The following is a 24,045-nucleotide window of genomic DNA, read 5'->3' as shown; positions in this document are numbered from 1 at the left end:
GAGTTGACTTGATGACTTTTTTTGGGGGCAAGGTGATGATATCTTCTATTGGCTTGACCGTTGCTTTGTTTCTGGGTCATAACCATAGCACCATGACTCATCACCACTAATGACCTTTGACAGAAAATCTGGATCAGTTTCAAGCTGTTGTTTCAAAGCATGACGTGTTTCAACTCAACATTCCTTTTCATTGTCAGTCAGAACCCGAGGAACAAACATGGCAGCAAACCTTTTCATTCCCAAATCTTTGGTGAACTGAGCTCTGAGATTTGTAAAGGTAAATGTCTGCTTGTGTCTGTATATGTGCGGATGGATATGTGTGTGTGTGTGAGTGTATACCTGTCCTTTTTTGCCCCTAAGGTAAGTCTTTCCGCTCCCGGGATTGGAATGACTCCTTACCCTCTCCCTTAAAACCCACATCCTTTCGTCTTTCCTTCTCCTTCCCTCTCTCCTGATGAAGCAACCGTTGGTTGTGAAAGCTTGAATTTTGTGTGTGTGTGTTTGTGTTTGTTTGTGTGTCTATCAACATGCCAACACTTTCGTTTGATAAGTTACATCATCTTTGTTTTTAGATATATTTTTCCCTCGTGGAATGTTTCCCTCTATTATATTTGTATAATGTAAAATAGAATTGTCACATAGGGTCAGTTGCCAATAAAGCAGGTGACAGACCTCACTTCATTGGTAGAAACTAGGGAACAGCAATCAGTCTACAAAGGAGATCACTTACAAAACACTTGTATGACCAGTCCTAGAATATCACTCAAATCATGTTGTAATATCAGGTGATACTGAATGTACACAAAAGGAAAGTTTCAAGAACTAGTTTTAATCAATAATCTACAAATATACTAAAACTCCCTATGTATCATTCTTGTAGGAATTCTGTGGATCTGATTAGACTTACACCACAACACACAGAGCCCTTAAGGCAAGCATTCTTCTTGCACTCTCTATGTGAATGAAATTAAGAGCAGCCTTGATAACTGGTACAATTAGAAGTACCCTCTACTATGCACCTCACGGTGGTTTGCAGATTATGGATGTAGATGCAGACTAAACAAGTTAGTGTGAAGAAAGAAGAAAGAGTAGGATTTAATATTCCATCATTGTTAAAATCCTTAAGAGGTGAAGCCCATGTTCAGATTGGGGAAAGAAAAAGAAATTGGCCATATCAGTTTTGGGAAATCTTGGAAAAAAATCTGAATGGCTGGGATGATGATTTGAACTGCTACTCTCCTGGATGTGGGTCCAGTGCCTTACAACTGCACCACCTCCTACTGCTACTTTTATGTGATCAGGCACAGAGGACTGCATGGAGCTAAGAGGCTCTTCTCCACTGGGTTCTATGTCCTGCTTTCTGCTGCTAGTCACCCCCCTGTGCCAGTCTGCATCAACTCATGGATTCCATCTCTCCACCTTCTCTTCAATCTGCTTAGTGGTCTCTTTCTTCAGAGAGCAACATCCATGAATTTCTAAGGCCATTGGTGTTTATCCATTGGAGCAATGTGCTACCATCATACCTACAATTTTTTGTCTGTTTTAGATCTCATCCAGCAAACAATTATGCCAGATCATTCAAACTGTAGTGCTCTCATGTTGTTCCAGACCATCAGTCTTCCTTAACTCTTTCCATCACAAATGTCAAGAATATTTAGGTAATTTTTTTTTTTACTTTTTTTTACACTCAATGTTTCATGACCACATGGCCCTTTGGGTTGGATCAGAATTTTGCATAGCTGGAGTTTTGAAGTTCTTTGAAAGGCTGCCACTTGACTCAGGCTGAAGTCAGAGCAATTTGTGGCATGGATTCTTGCTCTGATTTCTGCTTCATACATTGCATCCTCTCTAAAGATAACCACAAGATACATTCTAAGATTTAAAAAAAAAAAATAAAAAAAAAAAAAAAAAAAAAAAAAAGCACCATCGAGGACTTATCTGAATGGGACAGGAATTGGTAGATGTGATGTATATACGTGTACAGACAAAAAATGATAACAGTTTCAGAAAAAATTGATGATTTATTCTAGAGAAAGAGCTTCACAGACTGAGTAAGACAATAACACATTGGTCCACCACCTCTTGCCATTATGAAGGCTTAGTACTGATTGACATAGTTACTGGATGTTCTCCTGAGGGATATCATGCAAAATTCTGTCCAACTGACGTGTTAGATCATCAAAATCGTGAGACTGTTGGGTGACTCTGCCCATAATGCTCCAAATGTTCTCAATAGCGGAGAGATCCAGCGACCTTGCTCACCAAGGAAGGGTTTGACAAGCAGGAAGACAAGCAGCAAAACTTTCGGTGTGTGTGGATAAGCATTATATTGCTGAAATGTGCCTTACCATCAAGGGCAACAAAATGGGGTATAGAGTATTGTTGACATATCTCTGTGCCATAAGGGTGCCGTGGATGACAACCAAAGGGGTCCTGCTATGAAAGTAAATGACACTACATATCATCACTCCTGGTTGTATGGTGGGCGACAGTCAGGTTGCTATCCGACTGCTGACTGTAGCATCTCAAGACACGTCTTCACTGATCTTTGAGACACAATTTGAAGTGGGAAAATCAATGAGATTCCTTGCCAAAGAGAATCTGGACAGCAGTGGGATACCAACCTGGCTGTCACTCTCCACATGGCCCGACAGTTGGTTGTGATGGTCTGGGGTGCCATTTCTTTTCATAGTACAACCCCTTTGGTTGTCATTCATGGCACTCTTACAGCACAGCAGTACATCAATGATATTCTATGTCCTGTTTTGTTGCCCTTCATGGCAATCGACCCTGTGCATACATTTCAGCAAGATAATGCCCGCCTGCACGTGGTGAGAGTTTCTACTGCTCATCTTCACGCTTGCCAAACCCTATGTTAGCTAGCAAGATCACCAGATCTCTCCCTAGATGAGATCATTTGGGCCATTATGGGCAGGACCCTCCAACCATCTTGTGGTTTTGACAATCTAGCAAGCCAATTGGACAGAAATTGACACGATATCACTCACGACAATATTTAGAGAATAAGAGGTTTTTTTAAGCAAAAATTATTTTAGTTTGCTTTTGTGTAGTTTATTATCTCATGGGGACTTGATTTCACTTGGAAGTGAGTTACAGATCATGGTGCTAGTATATTTTATGCTTTTCTGCCCTAGAGACAGTTTTTTCATGTTATAGTATGGGTTACATTTCCTTCTTACTTTATTACTGTTTTATGTCAGGCATAGTTGGTATACAAATAAAAAAGCTACAATATTTCACTTACTTTCATCCCATAATTCTCATATGGGATCATTTTTGGGGTAACTCATCAGGCCACACTAAAAAGTCTTGCAGAGGCCTGTTTGAAGCAATGGGGATACTAACCACTGCTTCCAAATATGCTTATTCTGTAATGAAGTCTGTTCCGTAGGTGCAACCACAATGGAGGGGTATCTGTTGAGAGGCCAGACAAACGTGTGGTTCCTGAAGAGGGGCAGCAGCCTTTTCAGTAGTTGCAGGGGCAACAGTCTTGATAATTGACTGATCTGGCCCTGTAACACTAACCAAAACGGCCTTGCTGTTGTGGTACTGTGAACGGCTGAAAGCAAGGGGAAACTACAGCCATAATTTTTCCCGAGGGCATGCAGCTTTACTGTATGATTAAATGATGATGGTGTCCTCTTGGGTAAAATATTCCCGAGGTAAAATAGTCCCACATTTGGATCTCCGGTTGGGGACTACTCAGGAGGACGTCGTTATCAGGAGAAAGAAAACTGGCGTTCTACAGATCGGAGCGTGGAATGTCAGATCCCTTAATCGGGCAGGTAGGTCAGAAAATTTAAAAAGGGAAATGGATAGGTTAAAGTTAGATATAGTGGGAATTAGTGAAGTTCGGTGGCAGGAGGAACAAGACTTTTGGTCAGGTGAATACAGGGTTATAAATACAAAATCAAATAGGGGTAATGCAGGAGTAGGTTTAATAATGAATAAAAAAAAATAGGAGTGCAGGTAAGCTACTACAAACAGCATAGTGAATGCATTATTGTGGCCAAGATAGACACGAAGCCCACACCTACTACAGTAGTACAAGTTTATATGCCAACTAGCTCTGCAGATGATGAAGAAATTAATGAAATGTATGACGAGATAAAAGAAATTATTCAAGTAGTGAAGGTAGATGAAAATTTAATAGTCATGGGTGACTGGAATTTGACACTAGTAAAAGGAAGAGAAGGAAACGTAGTAGGTGAATATGGATTGGGGCTAAGAAATGAAAGAGGAAGCCACCTGGTAAAATTTTGCACAGAGCATAACTTAATCATAGCTAACACTTGGTTCAAGAATCATGAAAGAAGGTTGTATACCTGGAAGAACCCTGGAGATACTAGAAGGTTTCGGATAGATTATATAATGGTAAGACAGAGATTTAGGAACCAGGTTTTAAATTGTAAGACATTTCCAGGGGCAGATGTGGACTCTGACTGCAATCTGTTGGTTATGAACTGTAGATTAAAACTGAAGAAACTGCAAAAAGGTGGGAATTTAAGGAGATGGGACCTGGATGAACTGACTAAACCAGAGGTTGTACAGTGTTTCTGGGAGAGCATAAGAGAACAATTGACAGGAATGGGGGAAAGAAATACAGTAGAAGAAGAATGGGTAGCTTTGAGGAATGAAATAGTGAAGGCAGCACAGGATCAAGTCGGTAAAAAGGCGAGGGCTAGTAGAAATCCTTGGGTAACAGAAGAGATAATGAATTTAATTGATGATAGGAGAAAACACAAAAATGCAGTAAGTGAAGCAGGCAAAAAGGAATACAAATGTCTCAAAAATGAGATCGACAGGAACTGCAAAATGGCTAAGCAGGGATGGCTAGAGGACAAATGTAAAGATGTAGAGGCTTATCTCATGAGGGGTGAGATAGATACTGCCTACAGGAAAATTAAAGAGACCTTTGGAGAAAAGAGAACCACTTGCATGAATATCAAGAGCTCAGATGGAAATCCAGTTCTAAACAAAGAAGGGAAAGCAGAAAGGTGGAAGGAGGATATAGAGGGTCTATACAAGGGCGATGTTCTTGAGGACAATAATATGGAAATGGAAGAGGATGTAGATGAAGATGAAATGGGAGATATGATACTGCATGAAGCGTTTGACAGAGCACTGAAAGACCTAAATCGAAACAAGGCCCCGAGAGTAGATAACATTCCATTAGAACTACTGACAGCCTTGGGAGAGCTAGTCCTGACAAAACTCTACCATCTGGTGAGCAAGATGTATGAGACACGCGAAATTCCCTCAGACTTCAAGAAGAATATAATAATTCCAATCCCAAAGAAAGCAGTTGTTGACAGATGTGAAAATTACCGAACTATCAGTTTAATAAGTCACAGCTGCAAAATACTAACACGAATTCTTTACAGACGAATGGAAAAACTGGTAGAAGCCAACCTCCGGGAAGATCAGTTTGGATTCCGTAGAAATGTTGGAACACGTGAGGCAATACTGACCTTATGACTTATCTTAGAAGAAAGATTAAGGAAAGGCAAACCTACGTTTCTAGCATTTGTAGACTTAGAGAAAGCTTTTGACAATGTTCACTGGAATACTCTCTTTCTAATTCTGAAGGTAGCAAGAGTAAAATACAGGGAGCGAAATGCTATTTACAATTTGTACAGGAAGCAGTGGTTGGGAAGGGAGTGAGACAGGGTTGTAGCCTCTCCCCAACACTATTCAATCCGTATATTGAGCAAGCAGTAAAGGAAACAAAAGAAAAATTCAGAGTAGGTATTAAAATCCATGGAGAAGAAATAAAAACTTTGAGGTTTGCCGATGACATTGTAATTCTGTCAGAGACAGCAAAGGACTTGGCAGTTGAACGGAATGGACAGTGTCTTGAAAGGAGGATATAAGATGAACATCAACAAAAGCAAAATGAGGATAATGGAATGTAGTCGAATTAAGTTGGGTGATGCAGAGGGAGTTAGATTAGGAAATGAGACACTTAAAGTCGTAAAGGAGTTTTGCTATTTGGGGAGCAAAATAACTGATGATGGTCGAAGTAGAGAGGATATGAAATGTGGACTGGCAATGGCAAGGAAAGTGTTTCTGAACAAGAGAAATTTGTTAACATCGAGTATTGATTTAAGTGTCAGGAAGTCGTTTCTGAAAGTATTTGTATGGAGTGTAGCTATGTATGGAAGTGAAACATGGACGATAAATAGTTTGGACAGGAAGAGAATATAAGCTTTCGAAATGTGGTGCTACAGAAGAATGCTGAAGATTGGATGGGTAGATCACATAACTAATGAGGAGGTATTGAATAGAATTGGGGAGAAGAGGAGCTTGTGGCACAACTTGACTAGAAGAAGGGATCGGTTGGTAGGACATGTTCTGAGGCATAAGGGGATCACCAATTTAGCATTGGAGGGCAGCGTGGAGGGTAAAAATCATAGAGGGAGACCAAGAGATGAATACACTAAGCAGATCCAGAAGGATGTAGGTTGCAGTAGGTACTGGGAGATGAAGAAGCTTGCACAGGATAGAGTAGCATGGAGAGCTGCATCAAACCAGTCTCAGGACTGAAGACCACAACAACAACAACAACAACAGTATCACAAGTCTCAAAACTTACAATTCAAAAATGGCTTTCTCTTTTTTAGTCTCTCCCCCCCTCTTCCCCCCTCCAGATAAACTTCTGTGGACACAGATGGGCATATAGAATACTTCTGGTGTTTCATAACTGTCCTTGTATTATTACTCGAAACTGATCCCCTTCTGATTCATCCTTTTGTGAACTATTTTGCTAGTGTGTGTCTTATCATGTTTCATTGAATGCTGATCTTACAGAGAATTGATCTCATGTTTTGAAGAGCTTCAGCTTCAGCTTCTGGTTCTGTAATGGTTTTCTTTTCTACCTTTTTCTTTCTGCTACTTGTCATCTTCAGCCCCAGGAAAAAGAAACTACCATTCCAAAAACTTAACGTGTAGTATTGTGAAAAGAACATTCTGCAATTTCATTTTATACATCAAAGTGAAAATGTATTTGCAGTTGAGTTATTAGGGGTTATCTTGCATAATATGTAGTTTAACTATGGGATCCATGTAAATAATTATATGGAAATTGTGCATTATCGGCAATACTATTTCTATTATTGATGTAGATAATTATAATGGCAAGTTCCATAAATTCTAAAAATTGAAAAAGACTTTGGCTCAGACAGTCACTTTGAAAGTGACAAAGTAGAATAATTTATGTGCCTTTGAGTTTCATTACAAAAATATATGATGTTGCATGTGAAGGTTCTTCCTATTAGAATTTATTGCAGTGTATTTATATACTTCAACTCCTCTATAACACCTGGTACTTAAAATATTCTGTGCATGGACTGTATTAAAATTAGTATGTCAGTATTCTGAGACTTGTACAGAGCATAACCAAGCTTCTTGTGTGTAGACAGTAACCATGGAATTTCCTAGGAGAATTCCTCATAACTTGACATATATGTTTCTTTTTAGAACTGTTTATAACATAAATTGAAATACATAATTATTTGTCAATAACAGTGATGAATTTTTTAGTTAAAAATTAAAATTAGGGCTTATAAAAGCCTGATTTAATCCAATTTTGGCAACTGTAAAAATTACAACCTATTGCCTGTTATATAAGGTAGGAGAATTGTGTACAAGTATGCTGTTAGTAGTTCATTAGCATCAATTTCATCCAAAAACTGAAAGAATATTAGGAATGGCAGGTATTATGCATCTGTCTTCTCACTGGTTCAGCTTTGGAATGAAAATATTTAACTGTGATTAAAGAATAGTCCTTTCTGTAAATTTTGTTGCATTTTTGCTACTTTTTCAGTGATAAAGTGCAGTTTGTCTTTCATACTGTTGCATATATCTGTCAATTTTTTAACTTCTTAGTGTTACAGAGTAGTTTTACCTATATCAACAAAAACAATCAATTTTTGAAAATCTAATGTAATTGTCTAGATAAAAAATGTACTCACCAAGCAGCATCAGCAGCAGGAGAACACACATGCAAAAGTCTTAAAGATTTTGCAAGCTTTCAGAGCCAGTGGCTCCTTCTTCTGGCAGAAGTGTTAAAGAAGAAGGAAGAGGGCTCAAGGAAAAGGTGTGGTAAGGTTTTGGAAAAGGTATAGAGTTCAGAAAAATTACCAGACAGGATGAGAAGGAAAGAGTCTTTCTTTGCTTCTCACCCCGTCCAGTAAGTTCCTCTGACCCAGGATTCTGGCTGAACTTTTCGAACCCTACCTCTTTTTCTAAACATCACCAGTCCTTCACCTCCATCCCACTTCCTTCTCCTTCAACACTTCTGCCAGAAGAAGAAGTCACTGGCTCCGAAAGCTTGCAAATCTTAATAGCCCTGTACACGTGTTCTCCTGCCACTGCCTGGTCAGTAGATTTTTTATTTATCCATTTACCATGTAGTTTTACCTATATGTAAGTACTGTATTGTCTCCGAAAACATCCAGAAAATTGTTACTCAATTTTTAATTACATGAAAGCACGCTTAACAGTATTTTTGCATATTTTTATCTACACAGAAAAATTAAGTTATATTAATAATATTAATGACTCAAAGATGTTTGTCTTTTGTGATCAATAAAGTGTCAATATTACATAGCATTTGCAAAAGATCAAGTAGGCTAATTGTGTGATGTTTTTGAGAAATCACTTTAAACCCGTAATTTTAGAGTTTTTATTTCATTAAATTAATAAGAAGCCACATACGAACAGTATAGTATCAAATATCTTCAAGTACATGCTTTGTTTCTTTAGGCACTTGCAATGTACATCCTACATTATTTTTTGAATGTATTCCAATCTCTCTCCTCCTCTACAGGTTTCATGCTGATGACATATATTCCAGAATACCTTAAATGTATAAGAGACACCACCAGAAAATATCTTCATTTTTAAAGAAAATAATTTTTTAATATATCATCGAGCAACAAAACAGCAAACTATAATTTGATAAAACATCATTGCTGTGATGAATTTCATGTGCAAAGATATGTCCTGTAACTAGAACTGAACCACTAAGTTAATACACAACTTTAACATGCACAAAACCCATACTGGTACTCAAATTCTGCAAAGGCTCACATCGCCTTTTCCCCCTCTCCCCCCTTTTTTCTCTTGTTTCCACAGTGTAACCATAATTGTAGTTAATCTTTAGTCTGTGGACAAAGAAAATTTGTGATGACTTTCTGAGTCTACATTCATTTTTACACTACTGATGTATTGTAGTAAACTCTGAAGAATATAGAGGAAATAGAATGATCTGTTCTGAAAGTAAAGAAGAAGATTAGTTGTATCTTACATTGTCAGGGAAGGAGAAAATTATCAAATATAGATCTGTATAAATAAAAAAATAAAAAATTGGTTCTGTTAAATAGCTTTGAGTTATATTTATAATGGAGAATTCATCAATATACTGTATGGTGGCATTTTTTTTACCCTGGGTGATCTGAAGTCACTTGCTTAGTCAGATGAAACAAGTCATCAGATTTAAATGTTTTATAATGTGCAATATCTAGACAACAATGAAAAAAGAAAATTCAACTTTTTTAAAAGTTTTAGGGAAAAAAGAGTGAAACTTCAGGGTGGAGAAGACTTCCTCTCCAGGAATTAGGACTTTTTCAAACTCAGTGGGTTGAAATAATATGCAAGTTATCCATAATTACAAATACTGCACTGCAGCTGTCATGGCCTCAAAATAAGTATTAAACCAGAGAGACGACAGTTGTTTTGGTTCAGTCACATGCTGCTAAAAGCTGGTCCTACCAGCCAGCTTCTGTGCAGTTTTGGGACGTTTTCTACATTCATGTATTTGAAGGGCATTTGAAAAGTCCGAGAGACAGCACCAGCGACGTGTATTGAGGTCATGTTTAGTTAGTAGCATCTTTGGAAAGAACACACACCAAGTTTCAGCCATATTGATCTATTTCTTTGTGTTTGGCATTCGTGTGAATCAAGGAAGTCGAGTGATTGAAAAAAAATGGATGAAAAAGGATTTCGTGTGGTTATTAAACATTAATTTGTGAAAGGCAAAATGCACCAGGAGACTGAAGAGTAGCTTGATAAACATTGCGGTGACTCTGCACCTTTAATTAGAACAGTTTATAAGTGATGTCAAAATTTTTGGAGTGGCCATATGGGCACAAGTGATGCTGAATGTTCTGGATGCCCTGTGGAGGTTAGGACTCCAGAAATCATTGATAGAATCCATGATATGGTAATGGACGACAGAAGAGTTAAGGTGCATGAGATTGCTAGTGCTGTAGGTATCTGGAATGAATGGGTACATAATATTCTGCATAAACACTTGGACATGAGAAATCTATCCACAAGATGGGTTCCACGATTGCTCACGCGTGACCAAAAACGGAATTGTGTGAAGTGTTGCAAGGATGGTTTGCAGCTGTTCAGGAAGAATCCGTAGGACTTTAAGCATTGTTTCATCACTGTGGATGAAACATGGATACATTACTATACTCCTGAGACCAAACAACAATGTGCACAATGGGTTACCAATGGAGAATCTGCACCAAAAAAGCCAAAGACCATTCCTTCGGCCAGAAAGGTTATGACAATTGTCTTTTGGGATTCGCAAGGGATAATCCTCACCGACTATCTGTAAAAGGGTAAAACTATTACAGGTGCATATTATTCATTGTTACTGGACCATCTGAAAATGGAGCTGCAAGAGAAACGCCAGCGATTGGACCTCAAAAAAGTCATTTTCCATCACGACAATGCACCAGCACACACCTCAACAGTTGTGGTTGCAAAATTAATAGAAACAGGATTCCAACTCGTTTCACATCCTCCCTATTCTCTAGACTTGACTCCTTCAGATTATTACTTGTTTCTCAATTTGAAGAAATGGCTGGCAGGACAAAGATTTTATTCAAACGAGGAGGTGATTGCAGCAACTAATAGCTATTTTGCAGACTTGGGCAATTCCTATTATTTGGAAGGGATCAAAAAATTAGAACAGTGTTGGACGAAGTGTAAGTCTAAAAGGAGTCTATGTCAAAAAATAAAAAAGGTTTACCCCAAACACATAAGTAGTTTTTATTTTTGCACGGGCTTTCAGTGTCGGTTAAACCTTCAGTGAGAGCAGCACCGCTAGTTCCTGCTACTAATAAGGCCAGTACACCGTTCGCTTGTTATTTTTAGGAGCTTCAAACAGGAGTGACTTATTTTCAGTTATCTGTGTAGTTACTAGTTTATTTTTGTAATTTCTGGCATGTTTGAGTGCTTACTGGGCACAACCGTTTATTTGAATAACAGTGTAGCGTAAAGTACCGCCGTTGTTATCAGTGATTGTATGGACCCTCGTATCGTACAGGCTTTTGTTTGTTTTGTTAGAACAGCTCAGTGTCAGTTAGACCGTCAGCGAGAGCAGCACCGCTAGTTCCTGCTATTAATAAGGCAAGTACACCGATCGCTTGTTACATATTTTTACGAGCTTCAAACAGGAGCAACTGCAGTAATGGGTAGGAACTGTGATTGTAGTGTACGGATGCGAGCTGAGTTGGCGACCCTTCACTCACAGCTCCAGGCTGCTTTGGCTTCTGTCACACAGCTTAAGGCTGCTGCCAAGGGGCATCACTGTGGGGGATCGAACGCGGGGATGCGAGGGACGTCGATCACGTCCCATGTGTCCTCCGATCAGTCAATTGTTGTGGCTGCCCCGGGTACTGCCTGCACTGAGGTTGACCCCTCATCCGTGGTCGAGTGGGAGATCATTCCAAAGTCTGGCAGGCAGCGAAAAACTTTCCAAGGGGCCAATCATAGAGCATCCCTGGTTCATTTGACAAACAGGTTTCAGCCATTATCTGTGGCTGACGATGTCTCTGGGCCGGATGCAGTTGTCCACTCTGTCCCAGAGGAAGCTTCTCGGTCCACAATGTCTGGGCATTCACAGAGAGTGGATGTTTTGGTAGTTGGGAGATCCAATGTCAGGCGCGTAATGGGGCCCCTTAGGAACATGGCTGCTAAGGAGGGGAAGGTTCAAATGGTTCAAATGGCTCTGAGCACTATGGGACTTAACATCTATGGTCATCAGTCCCCTAGAACTTAGAACTACTTAAACCTAACTAACCTAAGGACATCACACAACACCCAGCCATCACGAGGCAGAGAAAATCCCTGACCCCGCCGGGAATCGAACCCGGGAACCCGGGTGTGGGAAGCGAGAACGCTACCGCACGACCACAAGATGCGGGCGGAGGGGAAGGAAACCAGTGTGCACTCCATGTGCATCCCGGGGGAAGTCATTCCGGATGTGGAAAGGGTGCTTCCAGATGCCATGAAGAGTACAGGGAGCAGCTAACTGCAGGTGGTGGCTCATGTCGGTACCAATGACGTGTGTAACTTTGGATCAGAGCAGATTCTGTCTGGTTTGGGGCAGCTAGCAGAAATGGTAAAGACTGCCAGTCTTGCTTCCAAGATTAAGGTGGAGCTCACTATCTGCAGCATCGTCAATAGAACTGACTGTGGTCCTTTGGTGCAGAGCCAAGTGGAGAGTGTGAATCAGAGGCTCAGGTGGTTCTGTGACCATGTAGGCTGCAGATTCCTTGACTTGCACCATTGGGTGTTGGGTTTCTAGGTTCTGCTTAATAGGTCAGGAGTCCACTACACTCAGGAGGCGGCTACACAGGTAGAGGTGGCTGTGTGGAAGGGACTGGGCGGTTTTTTTTTTGGGTTAGAGGATCTCAGGGAACCACAGAAGGGACATCCATCTAAAAGTGGGCAGGTAAAACACAGTAAGGTGGTTGTAGAAACGATTGGTATTGTAGTTGTAAATTATCATAGCTGTGTTGGGAAAGAACCAGAGCTCCAAGCCCTAATAGAAAGCACTGAAGCTCAAATAGTTGTAGGTACAGAGAGCTGGCTAAAGCCGGAAATAAGTTCAGCCAACATTTTTTCAAATGATCTATGATCTGACAGTGTTCAGGAGGGATAGATTAAATACAGATGGTTGTGGAGTATTTATTGCTGTCAGAGGTAGTTTGCCTTGAAGCGAAATTGAAGTAGATAGTTCATGTGAAATAGTATGGGTAGAGGTTATATCTGACAATCAGACTAAACTATTAATTGGATCATTTTACTGACCCCCCAACTCAGAAGATATAGCTGCTGAACACTTCAAAGAAAACTTGAGTTTCATTTCAAATAAGTACCCCGCTCATACAATTATAGTCTGTGGCGACTTTAATCTACCCTCAATATACTGGAAAAATTATACGTTTAAAGCCAGCAGCAGGCATAAAACATCATCTGAAATTGTACTGAATGCTTTCTCAGAAAATTATTTTCAACAATTAGTTCATGAGCCCACTCAAAGCCTAAATGGTTGTGAAAGCATGCTTGACCTTTTAGTAACAAATAATCCTGGACAAATAGTGAGTATTGTGACGAATACAGGGATTAGCAACCACAAGGCAGTTGCTGCTAGGCTGAACACCTTAACACCTACAACCATCAAAAAGAAACACAAAGTATATCTATTTAAAAGAGCTGATAAAAATGCTTTTAATACCTTTTTAAGAGACAGTCTTCACTCCTTCTGATCTGAGCATGTAAGTGTTGAAAACTTGTGGAATGTTTTCAAAGAGATCGACAGCAACTGAGAGATATATACCACATAAATTAATAAGTGATGGTACTGATCCCCCATGGTACAGAAAATGGGTCAGATCGTTGCTGCAGAAGCAACAAAAAAAGCATGCCAAATTTAAAAGAATGCAAAATCCCCAAGATTGGCAAAGTTTTACAGAAGTTTGAAATATGGCGCGGTACTTCAATGTGAGATGCTTTTAATAATTTCCACAACGAAATTCTGTCTCAAAATCTGACAGAAAACCCAAAGAGATTCTGGTCATACATAAAGCACACCAGTGGCAAGACATAATCAATACTTTCACTGCGCAATAACAACGGTGAAGTCACTGATGACAGTGCCACTAAAGCAGAGTTATTAAACACAGTTTTCTGAAACCCCTTCACCAAAGAAGATGAAGTAAATATTCCTGAATTCCAATCAAGAATAGCTGCCAAGATGAGAAACAGAAGTAGATATTCTCAGAATAACAAAGCAGCTTAAATCACTTAATAAAGGCAAGGCCTCCAGTCCAGATTGTATACCAGTCAGGTTCCCCTCAGAGTATGCTGATATCATAACTCCATATTTAGCAATTATATACAACTGCTCGCTCGCAGAATGATCTGTACTTAAAGACTGGAAAATTGCTCAAGTCACACCAATACCCAAAATGGGAAGTAGGAGTAATCCACTGAATTACAGACCTATATCACTAACATCGATTTGCAGTAGGGTTTTGGAACATATATTGTATTCGAACATTATGAAGTACCTCGAAGAAAACAATTTATTGACACATAGTCAGCATGGTTTCAGAAAATATCGTTCTTATGAAACACAACTAGCTCTTTATACTCATGAAGTAATAAGTGCTATCGACAGGGGATATCAAATTGATTCCATATTTTTAGATTTCAAGAAGGCTCTTGACACCATTCCTCACAAGCGACTTCTAATCAAACTGTGTGTCTACGGAGTATCGCGTCAGTTGTGCGACTGGATTCATGATTTCCTGTCAGAAAGATCACAGTTCGTAGTAATAGATGGAAAGTCATTGAGTAAAACAGAAGTAATATCCGGCATTCCCCAAGGAAGTGTTATGGGCCCTCTATTGTTCCTGATCTATATTAACGACATAGGAGACAGAATTAAATTTTCACTCTACAGTGGAGTGTGCGCAGATATGAAACTTCCTGGCAGATTAAAACTGTGTGCCGGACCGAGACTCGAACACGGGACCTTTGCCTTTCGCGGGCAAGTGCTCTATCGACTGAGCTACCCAAGCACAACTCATGCCCCTTCCTCACAGCTTTAATTCCGCCAGTACCTCGTCTCCTACCTTCCAAACTTCACAGAAGCTCTCCTGCGAACCTTGCAGAACTGGCACTCCTGGAAGAAAGGATATTGTGGAGATATGGCTTAGCCACAGCCTGGGGGATGTTTCTAGGATGAAATTTTCACTCTACAGTGGAGTGTACACTGATATGAAACTACATGGCAGATTAAAACTGTGTGCCGGGCCGAGACTCGAACTCGGGACCCGAGTTCGAGTCTCGGTCCGGCACACAGTTGTAATCTGCCAGGAAGTTTCGGCATAGGAGGCAATCGACTGTCTTAGATTGTTTGCAGATGATGCTGTCATTTACCATCTTGTAAAGTCATCAGATGATCAAAATGACTTGCAAAATGATTTAGATAAGATATCCGTATGGTGTGAAAAGTGGCAATTGACCCTGAATAAGGAAAAGTGTGAAGTTATTCACATGAGTACTAATAGAAATCAGCTAAATTTCGATTACACGATAAGTCACACACATCTGAAAGCTGTAAATTCAACAAAATACTTAGGGATTACAATTAAAAATAACCTAAATTGGAAACAATCACATAAATAATATTTTAGGTAGAGCAAACCAAAGACTGTGATTCATTGGCAGAACACTTAGAAGGTGCAGCAGGTCTACTAAAGAGACTGCTTAACCATGCTTGTCCACCCTATTCTGGAGTATTGCTGTGCAGTGTGGGATCTGCATCAGGTGGGACTGACGGATGACATCAAAAAAGTGCAAAGAAGGGCAGCTCATTTTGTGTTATTGCGAGATAGGGGAGATAGTGTCACATACATGATACGTCAATTGGAGTGGCAATCATTAAAACAAAGGCGTTTTTTGTTGCGACGGGATCTTCTCATGAAATTTCAATCACCAGTTTTCTCCTCTGACTATGAAAACATTCTGCTGGCACCCACCTACATAGGGAGAAATGATCATTACAATAAAATAAGAGAAATCAGGGCTTGCACAGAAAAATTTAAGTGCTCGTTTTTCCCGCATGCCGTTTGAGAGTGGAACAGTAGAGAGATCGTTTGAATGTGGTTCACTGAACCCTCTGCCAGCCACTTTATTGTGAATCGCAGAGTAATCACATAAATGTAGACTTTTCAAATGCCCCTCATATGCTGGCCATGGGTTACACTTTATCTAAACAACGTCCAAAACTGAGCTTTTGAAATAAATTTAAGTCTACATTGAAAAAAAATAGAAGGAATGAAAATAAGATAACAAATCAATTACTCTGAGTTTAAGATAGGCACAATAAAAAGGCTGTGATACATTTGAGCTTTCAGCCGAAAGCCCTACATCTAAAGCACACAAATTCACGCAGTGATCTTGTGTATTTGAGTTGTGAATGTGTGTGTTTCTACTTTAGGAGAAGCCCTTTTAGTCATCAAAATCTCAAAAGTGTATAGCAGTCCTTTTTGTTGGGCCTGTCTGCTACTCAAGTGTCTCCTTTATAACTGTTTTTAAAAATTTATCCTATTTCTCTACTTTGAGAAGTATTAATAGGGCAATTTTTGACAGTTATTTTTGTTAATATCCAAAAGGTTTTGAGGTACATTTTGCAAAATTGCACAAACTAAGTGTCGTCCTCAGGCACACTGTAACCTGGAACATTGATATTTCACTCACAGTGGACCATATCTAACGTAACATCATGGTTTTAGTACATTTTGTCATCATAAACATTGCTGTGCTAACTAATTCAGAGTTTTCAGTGTATAGGGTGGTCAACATTGCCCATATCAGAGGTCTTGTGATGTGAGATCTTGGGAAACGACACACCTTCTGCCTGAGAAAAGAAAACAGTCTAATAGTTACCTCTGTCTGTGAGGCATGAGCTTTGACAGTTAATTTGTCCATTTGAGGTGTCACCAAATTTGATGTAAAAGGATTTGGGTTTTAAGGGAGAGGGTAAGGAGTCATTCCAATCCCGGGAGCAGAAACCTTAGGGGGAAAAAAGGACAGGTATACACTCGCGCACACACACATATCCATCCGCACATACACAGACACAAGCAGACATTTGTAAAGGCAAAGATTTTGGGCAGAGATGTCAGTTAAGGCGGAAGTACAGAGGCAAAGATGTTGTTGAAAGACAGGTGAGGTATGAGCGGCAGCAAATTGAAATTAGCGGAGATTGAGGCCTGGCAGATAACGAGAAGAGAGGATATACTGAAGGGCAAGTTCCCATCTCTGGAGTTCTGACAGGTTGGTGTCAGTGGGAAGTATCCAGATAACCCGGAGGGTGTAACATTGTGCCAAGATGTGCTGGCCGTACACCAAGGCATGTTTAGCCACAGGGTGATCCTCATTACCAACAAACACTGTCTGCCTGCGTCCATTCACGCGAATGGACAGTTTGTTGCTGGTCATTCCCACATAGAAAGCTTCACAGTGTAGGCAGGTCAGTTGGTAACTGACCTGCCTATATATGGAAACATCCACGTGGGGAAAATATATCTAAAAACAAAGATTCTGTAACTTACCAAACTAAAGTGTTGGCATGTTGATAGACACAATAACAAACACACACACAAACAAATTTCAAGCTTTCACAACCCACGGTTGCTTCACCAGGAAAGAGGGAAGGAGAGGGAAAGACGAAAGGATGTGAGTTTTAAGGCAGAGGGTAAGGAGTCATTCCAATCCCAGGAGCGGAAAGACTTAACTTGAGGGGGAAAAGTGGCAGGTATACACTCGCGCGCACACACACACATATCCATCCGCACGTAACAGACACAAGCAGACATATGTAAAGGCAAAGAGTTTGGGTAGAGATGTCAGTCGAGGCGGAAGTACAGAGGCAAAGATGTTATTGAATGACAGATGAGGTATGAGTGGCGGCAACTTGAAATTAGCGGAGGTTGTGGCCTGGTGGATAACAGGATGAGAGGATATATTGAATGGCGAGTTCCCATCTCCGGAGTTCTGATAGGTTGGTGTCAGTGGGAAGTATCCAGATAACCCGGACGGTGTAACACTGTGCCAAGATGTGCTGGCTGTGCACCAAGGCATGTTTAGCCACAGGGCAATCCTCATTACCAACAAACACTGTCTGCCTGTGTCCGTTCATGCGAATGGACAGTTTGTTGCTGGTCATTCCCACATAGAAAGCTTCACAGTGTAGGCAGGTCAGTCGGTAAATCACGTGAGTGCTCTCACACGTGGCTCTGCCTTTGATCGTGTACACCTTCCGGGTTACAGGACTGGAAATCAGATCCATCCTTCATGAAATCCTCCCCACTCCACCAAGAGTGTCTTTCCGCCGTCCACCTAACCTTCGTAACTTCTTAGTTCATCCCTATGAAATCCCCAAACCACCTTCCCTACCCTCTGGCTCCTACCCTTGTAACCGCCCCCAGTGTAAAACCTGTCCCATGCACCCTCCCACCACCACCTACTCCAGTCCTGTAACCCGGAAGGTGTACACGATCAAAGGCAGAGCCACGTGTGACAGCACCCACGTTATTTACCAACTGACCTGCCTACACTGTGAAGTTTTCTATGTGGGAATGACCAGCAACAAACTGTCCATTCGCATGAACGGACACAGGCAGACAGTGTTTGTTGGTAATGAGGATCGCCCTGTGGCTAAACATGCCTTGGTGCACAGCCAGCACATCTTGGCACAGTGTTACACCGTCCGGGTTATCTGGATACTTCCCACTGACACCAACCTATCAGAACTCCGGAGATGGGAACTCGCCCTTCAATATATCCTCTCTTCCCGTTACCCACCAGGCCTCAACCTTGGCTAATTTCAAGTTGCTGCCACTGATACCTCACCTGTCATTCAATAACATCTTTGCCTCTGTACTTCCACCTCGACTGACATCTCTACCCAAACTCTTTGCCTTTACATATGTCTGCTTGTGTCTGTTATGTGCGGATGGATATGTGTGTGTGTGCGCGCGCGAGTGTATACCTGTCCGTTTTCTCCCCCAAGGTAAGTCTTTTCGTCTTTCCCTCTCCTTCCCTCTTTCCTGATGAAGCAACCGTGGGTTGCGAAAGCTTGAAATTTGTGTGTGTGTGTGTGTGTGTGTGTGTGTGTGTGTGTGTGTGTGTGTGTGTGTTTGTGTTTGTTATTGTTTCTATCAACATATCAACACTTTCGTTTGGTAAGTTACAGAATCTTTGTGTGTGTCTATATATATAAAAAAATCTCTCCCCTCCTCCCTCTCCGTCTCTCCGTCTCTCTCTCTCTCTCTCTCTCTCTCTTATTGCTATTATGTGATAATGACTTTTGCAAACATAGTGAGCACAATTTTCAACCACTAAAAGCACAAAAGAAGATCCAGACATTATAGTAAAGGAAAGAAAAGTGTTTGATGCATCAGTGGCAACCAGTCGCAATAATATTTGTATTACAAATATACAGTAGACTATATTGAAGAATATAAGTGGGTAGAAGAGGACATGTCAGATTGTAAAATTTCACGGGAGACACAGAAATTGATAGTGAAGAAGCGTAGTTAGGGAGCAATGTATGCCAGTCATTCGTTTATCTGTCAGGTCCACCAAAGACCCAAAGGTAGGGTGCTACATCGCTAGAAAAGCTAAAGGAAATCATTGCATTTCAGGACTAAGGGGAAATGAAAAGACTGAGCTTCAATACAGTTCGTAAACCCTGTCTTACAGTGCAAGACTGACATTGTGCCTACAATATTTATGTAATGTGTTAGAGAAAGAGGGGAATGACCAGTATTTAAAACTTCACATTCTTATAAATATGTAGCTGCAAAATTCAGATTGGTGCATTACAAGCCAAATACTGCTGAGTCTACAGTACACAAAATGAATACACACATGAATTGAATGGTCAAAGGTTCCTACCACTTGGCAATTGCGAATTTTGAACATAACATAGACGTTTATAAATGAAAGATTGCAATTAAATAAAATCTGCAGGTACTACACTACTGACCATTAAAATTGCTACACCAAGAAGAAATTCAGATGATAAACGCGTATTCATTGGGCAAGTATACTATACTAGAACTGACATGTGATTACATTTTCACTCAGTTTGTGTGCATAGATCCTGAGAAGTCAGTACCCAGAACAACCACCTCTGGCCATAATAACGGCCTTGATACGCTTGGGCATTGAGTCAAACAGAGCTTGGATGGCGTGTACAGTTACAGCGGCCCATGCAGCTTCAACACAATACCACAGTACATCAAGAGTAGTGACTGGCGTATTGTGACTAGCCAGTTGCTCGACCACCATTGACCAGAAGTTTTCAATTGGTGAGAGATCTGGAGAACGTGCTGGCCAGGGCAGCAGTCGAACATTTTCTGTATCCAGAAAGGCCCGTACAGGACCTGCAACATGCGGTTGTGCATTATCCTGCTGAATTTTAGGGTTTCGCAGGGATCGAATGAAGGGTAGAGCCACAGGTCGTAACACATCTGAAATGTAACGTCTACTGTTCAAAGTGCCATCAATGCGAACAAGAGGTGACCGAGACTTGTAACAAATGGCACCCCATACCATTTTGCCAGGTGATACGCCAGTATGGTGACGACGAATACGCGCTTCCAATATGCGTTCACCGTGGTGTCGCCAAATGTGGGTGCAAACATCATGATGCTGTAAACAGAACCTGGATTCATCCAAAAAAATGATGTTTTGCCATTCGTGCACCCAGGTTCGTCGTTGAGTACACCATCGCAGGCACTCCTGTCTGTGATGCAGCGTCAAGGGTAACGGCAGCCATGGTCTCCGACTCCAAGCTCATAGTCCATGCTGCTGCAGACATCGTTGAACTGTTTGTGCAGATGGTTGTTGTCTTGCAAACGTCCCCATCTGTTGACTCAGGGATAGAGACGTGGCTGCACGATCCGTTACAGCCATGTGGATAAGATGACTGTCATCTCGACTGCTACTGATACGAGGCCGTTGGGATCCAGCACAGCGTTCCGTATTACCCTCCTGAACCCACCAATTCCATATTCTGCTAACAGTCATTGGATCTCGACCAATGTGAGCAGCAATGTTGCAATACAATAAACCGCAATCATGATAGACTACAATCCAACCTTTATCAAAGTCGGAAACATGATGGTACGCATTTTTCCTCCTTACACGAGGCATCACAACAACGTTTCACCAGGCAACGCCAGTCAACTGCCGTTTGTGTATGAGAAATCGGTTGGAAACTTTCCTCTTGTCAGCACATTGTAGGTGTTGCCATCGGCGCCAACTTTGTGTGAATGCTCTGAAAAGCTAATCATTTGCATATCACAGCATCTTCTTCCTGTCAGTTAAATTTCACGTCTGTAGCATGTAATCTTCGTGGTGTAGCAATTTTAATGGCCAGTAGTGTATCTTAATGACTTTAAATGATGAGTACAATAGTACAAGTGTTTTTGAAAATGTTGTATATTTCTGCAAAACACTTATTAGCGACGATGTCCAGCAGTTAAATAAAATATAAGCTGAATAACAGGGAAACAATCGATTGCCACTGCTCATAATTAGTCATGAACAACAACATAGCTCACAAGATATTCACTTCTAAATGCATACTACGTCTTCACTGTAGAAACCACAGAAATCTCACATGTTCACAAGTCGACATTCTGAAGTATTTCTATCTTGCATGATCACGTGCAAACTGCCCACACTCTCCAAGTCTTTCCTGCAGCCATATGTCCATCGTGCCATCATGTCCAGCATCTCTGTGTCCTATGCAACTGTCTCTTGCACCGCACTGCCCAGAACTGCCTCTCCATTCACTTCAGTAGTCGCCTCCCTTAGTAACGTGTGCTGTGATTGGCGATAGCACTCCCGTCATGTCTCCAAGCCAACGCACACTCCCAAACTTTTAGAAGCACTTTCAAAATAGCGAATTTACATTTAAATAACTTGAAATTAAATAAATATTCCTACAGCTGGACCATAATCATGCTCTAACTCACGTTATTAAATAAATAAACAAATTAAATATACTTATATGAAAGGAATAAGGGTGAAGGTAAGCCAGTAGCCTAATGTCTCCGTGCTTTCTAAAACACATTACATATTTAACCAGTTTCTTCATGCATAGTTTATATCAGATATAGACAAAGACATAGATGAATACATACATTTATAAGCATGCTGCTACCGTTTTTTCGTGTCACTGTGGAGTACTTATGGCCTGACGCAATCGATAGTAATCGGCCACTTTGACCTCCAATAAGTCATGCACTATTCAAGTTACATGCCTGTAACTTATACGAATTTAGGTTTAGTTTTTGGAAATTCGTTGCTGGGTGTTATTTGTATAATTTACAGTCTGATATTAAATTTTAAACTAATAAAGATATTGAAAATCTGGTTACACCATCCAGAATCGTCGTGCAAATAATGGTAATGTACATTTTTCTTTTTGAGGCATCATGATTCATCTGGCTACTATTAATTTCTATATGAACTATAAAATGCCTGCCATGATGGTTTCACGAAGACCGCCATCTTTGGCACTCTCGGTGTGTCTCCTTCATTGACACAGCATCACCATGGAATTCCTTGCCACATGGCTGGACCATGTGCTGGGGCTACTCCTCATGCTCAGCTAACATTTGACACCACGTGGTTGCTGCCAGGCCGCGGCCCGCCGAGAGGCCCCCACCCAGCCAAACCAACTCCTAACTTAGAATATTTCCAGGGCACCACAACTCGCCCGTTACCTCACACATTTCCACTTATTAACATTCTAGCTAGTCAGAATGATCAGAAGTAGCACACTTCACTTCATACAAGTACATATAAAACAAATTTCAAAGAACAGAATCCAGTGATTAAAACGCCAGGCCAATAGTGTTTACGAGATTTTTGTAGTGGTGTAGGAGCAGCATGAATTTCGAAATAAACTTAAACTAACACAAATTATGAATGAAACTGCATCTTAAATAAATACCTGCATTTCAGTTATGTGTAAACAATTTTATTTTTTGGACAAGAAATGAAATTTTTAAATGAACTTTCGCTTATGTGCGATTTCGTAAGCTCTTCCTGTGCCACTCAGCACTAAGGCACTTGCTTGCACTAATTTTTCTGTCACACTACACACATTCACATGGATTTTAGCACAAAGCGTTGATAAACTCACATCAGTCTTTTGACCAAGCGCCTCACAGAAATCATGCCTGCCTCTGAATTCCGAGCTCTCCTGTTTGTCATGACAAATCTATCTTACAACAAAAACCAAAAGTAGCAACCCCTCAACAAACCATTTCCCAAAACCAGCCAGGATCCTCGCTAAGGATTTCCTCCAGCAGAAAATGATACTTTAGGAACAAAGTCACAAGGCAAATGACTGAATCACAGTAAGCTCAAATCCCCATGAGTTCTATTTAATTCACTTTGATAAATCCTTCCTACCTCCATGCACCAAAAATTGCATGCACATACAATTACAATTGTAATACACTTCAAATTGACCACTAAATTCTTTGCCACACTCTTATACAAAGCATAAATCAATACATGTTTTACTTAAATCCACGAGGCCACTGACCTCCATGCACCCTCAGAGCCTAAACTTCCCCCTTTTGCACACGTACAGTGCCACAATAAACTAACAAATTACTAATGGATCCCCAAATAAACACATAAATTATTCCTCCAAAATTACTACCACTAATTACAGATTAGAACAGCTTTTCATTTCTGCCCTTTCTCTATATACCCTTAGCAATTTTAGACTTCTCATTTTTCCACAGATGCGGTAGCAATGACCATAACATTCTACTGTACCAATGCCAATCAGTCTCATTAGAATCACACTCCTCCTTCATATACCAATTTGTATGAACTTCATCACACAAACTGTACCCATCCACACTATTTACTTCAGCCCTCTCTAAGTTTTCTGTTAGTTCTTCCACACATTTCGCCGATTTACTACCCACAGCATGCACAACTTTACTGTTTTTCCCCTCCAAAATATCAACACTTGCAGCTTCAACAAAATTACACATTAATTCACTGTTAACACTTTATCTTCCTGAAATAAAACATCTATGCCTAAGCCATCAGCACCATAAATATTCGTCTCAGCAACTTTATTTGTTGATACACCATTTAAATCAC

General features: G+C 40.5%; 1 protein-coding gene across 1 annotated transcript in view; it reads left to right on the top strand.

The window, feature by feature from the left end:
- The window catches only part of LOC126412344 (small conductance calcium-activated potassium channel protein-like), a 233,803-nt gene that overhangs the window by 155,380 nt on the left and 54,378 nt on the right, over positions 1–24,045 (top strand). The window lies entirely within an intron of this gene.

The sequence above is a fragment of the Schistocerca serialis genome, chromosome 7 (genome assembly GCF_023864345.2).
Source record: "Schistocerca serialis cubense isolate TAMUIC-IGC-003099 chromosome 7, iqSchSeri2.2, whole genome shotgun sequence".
Classification (NCBI taxonomy): domain Eukaryota; kingdom Metazoa; phylum Arthropoda; class Insecta; order Orthoptera; family Acrididae; genus Schistocerca; species Schistocerca serialis.
Note: the sequence above shows the minus strand (reverse complement) of the source record. Positions and strands in the feature narration are given on the sequence as shown.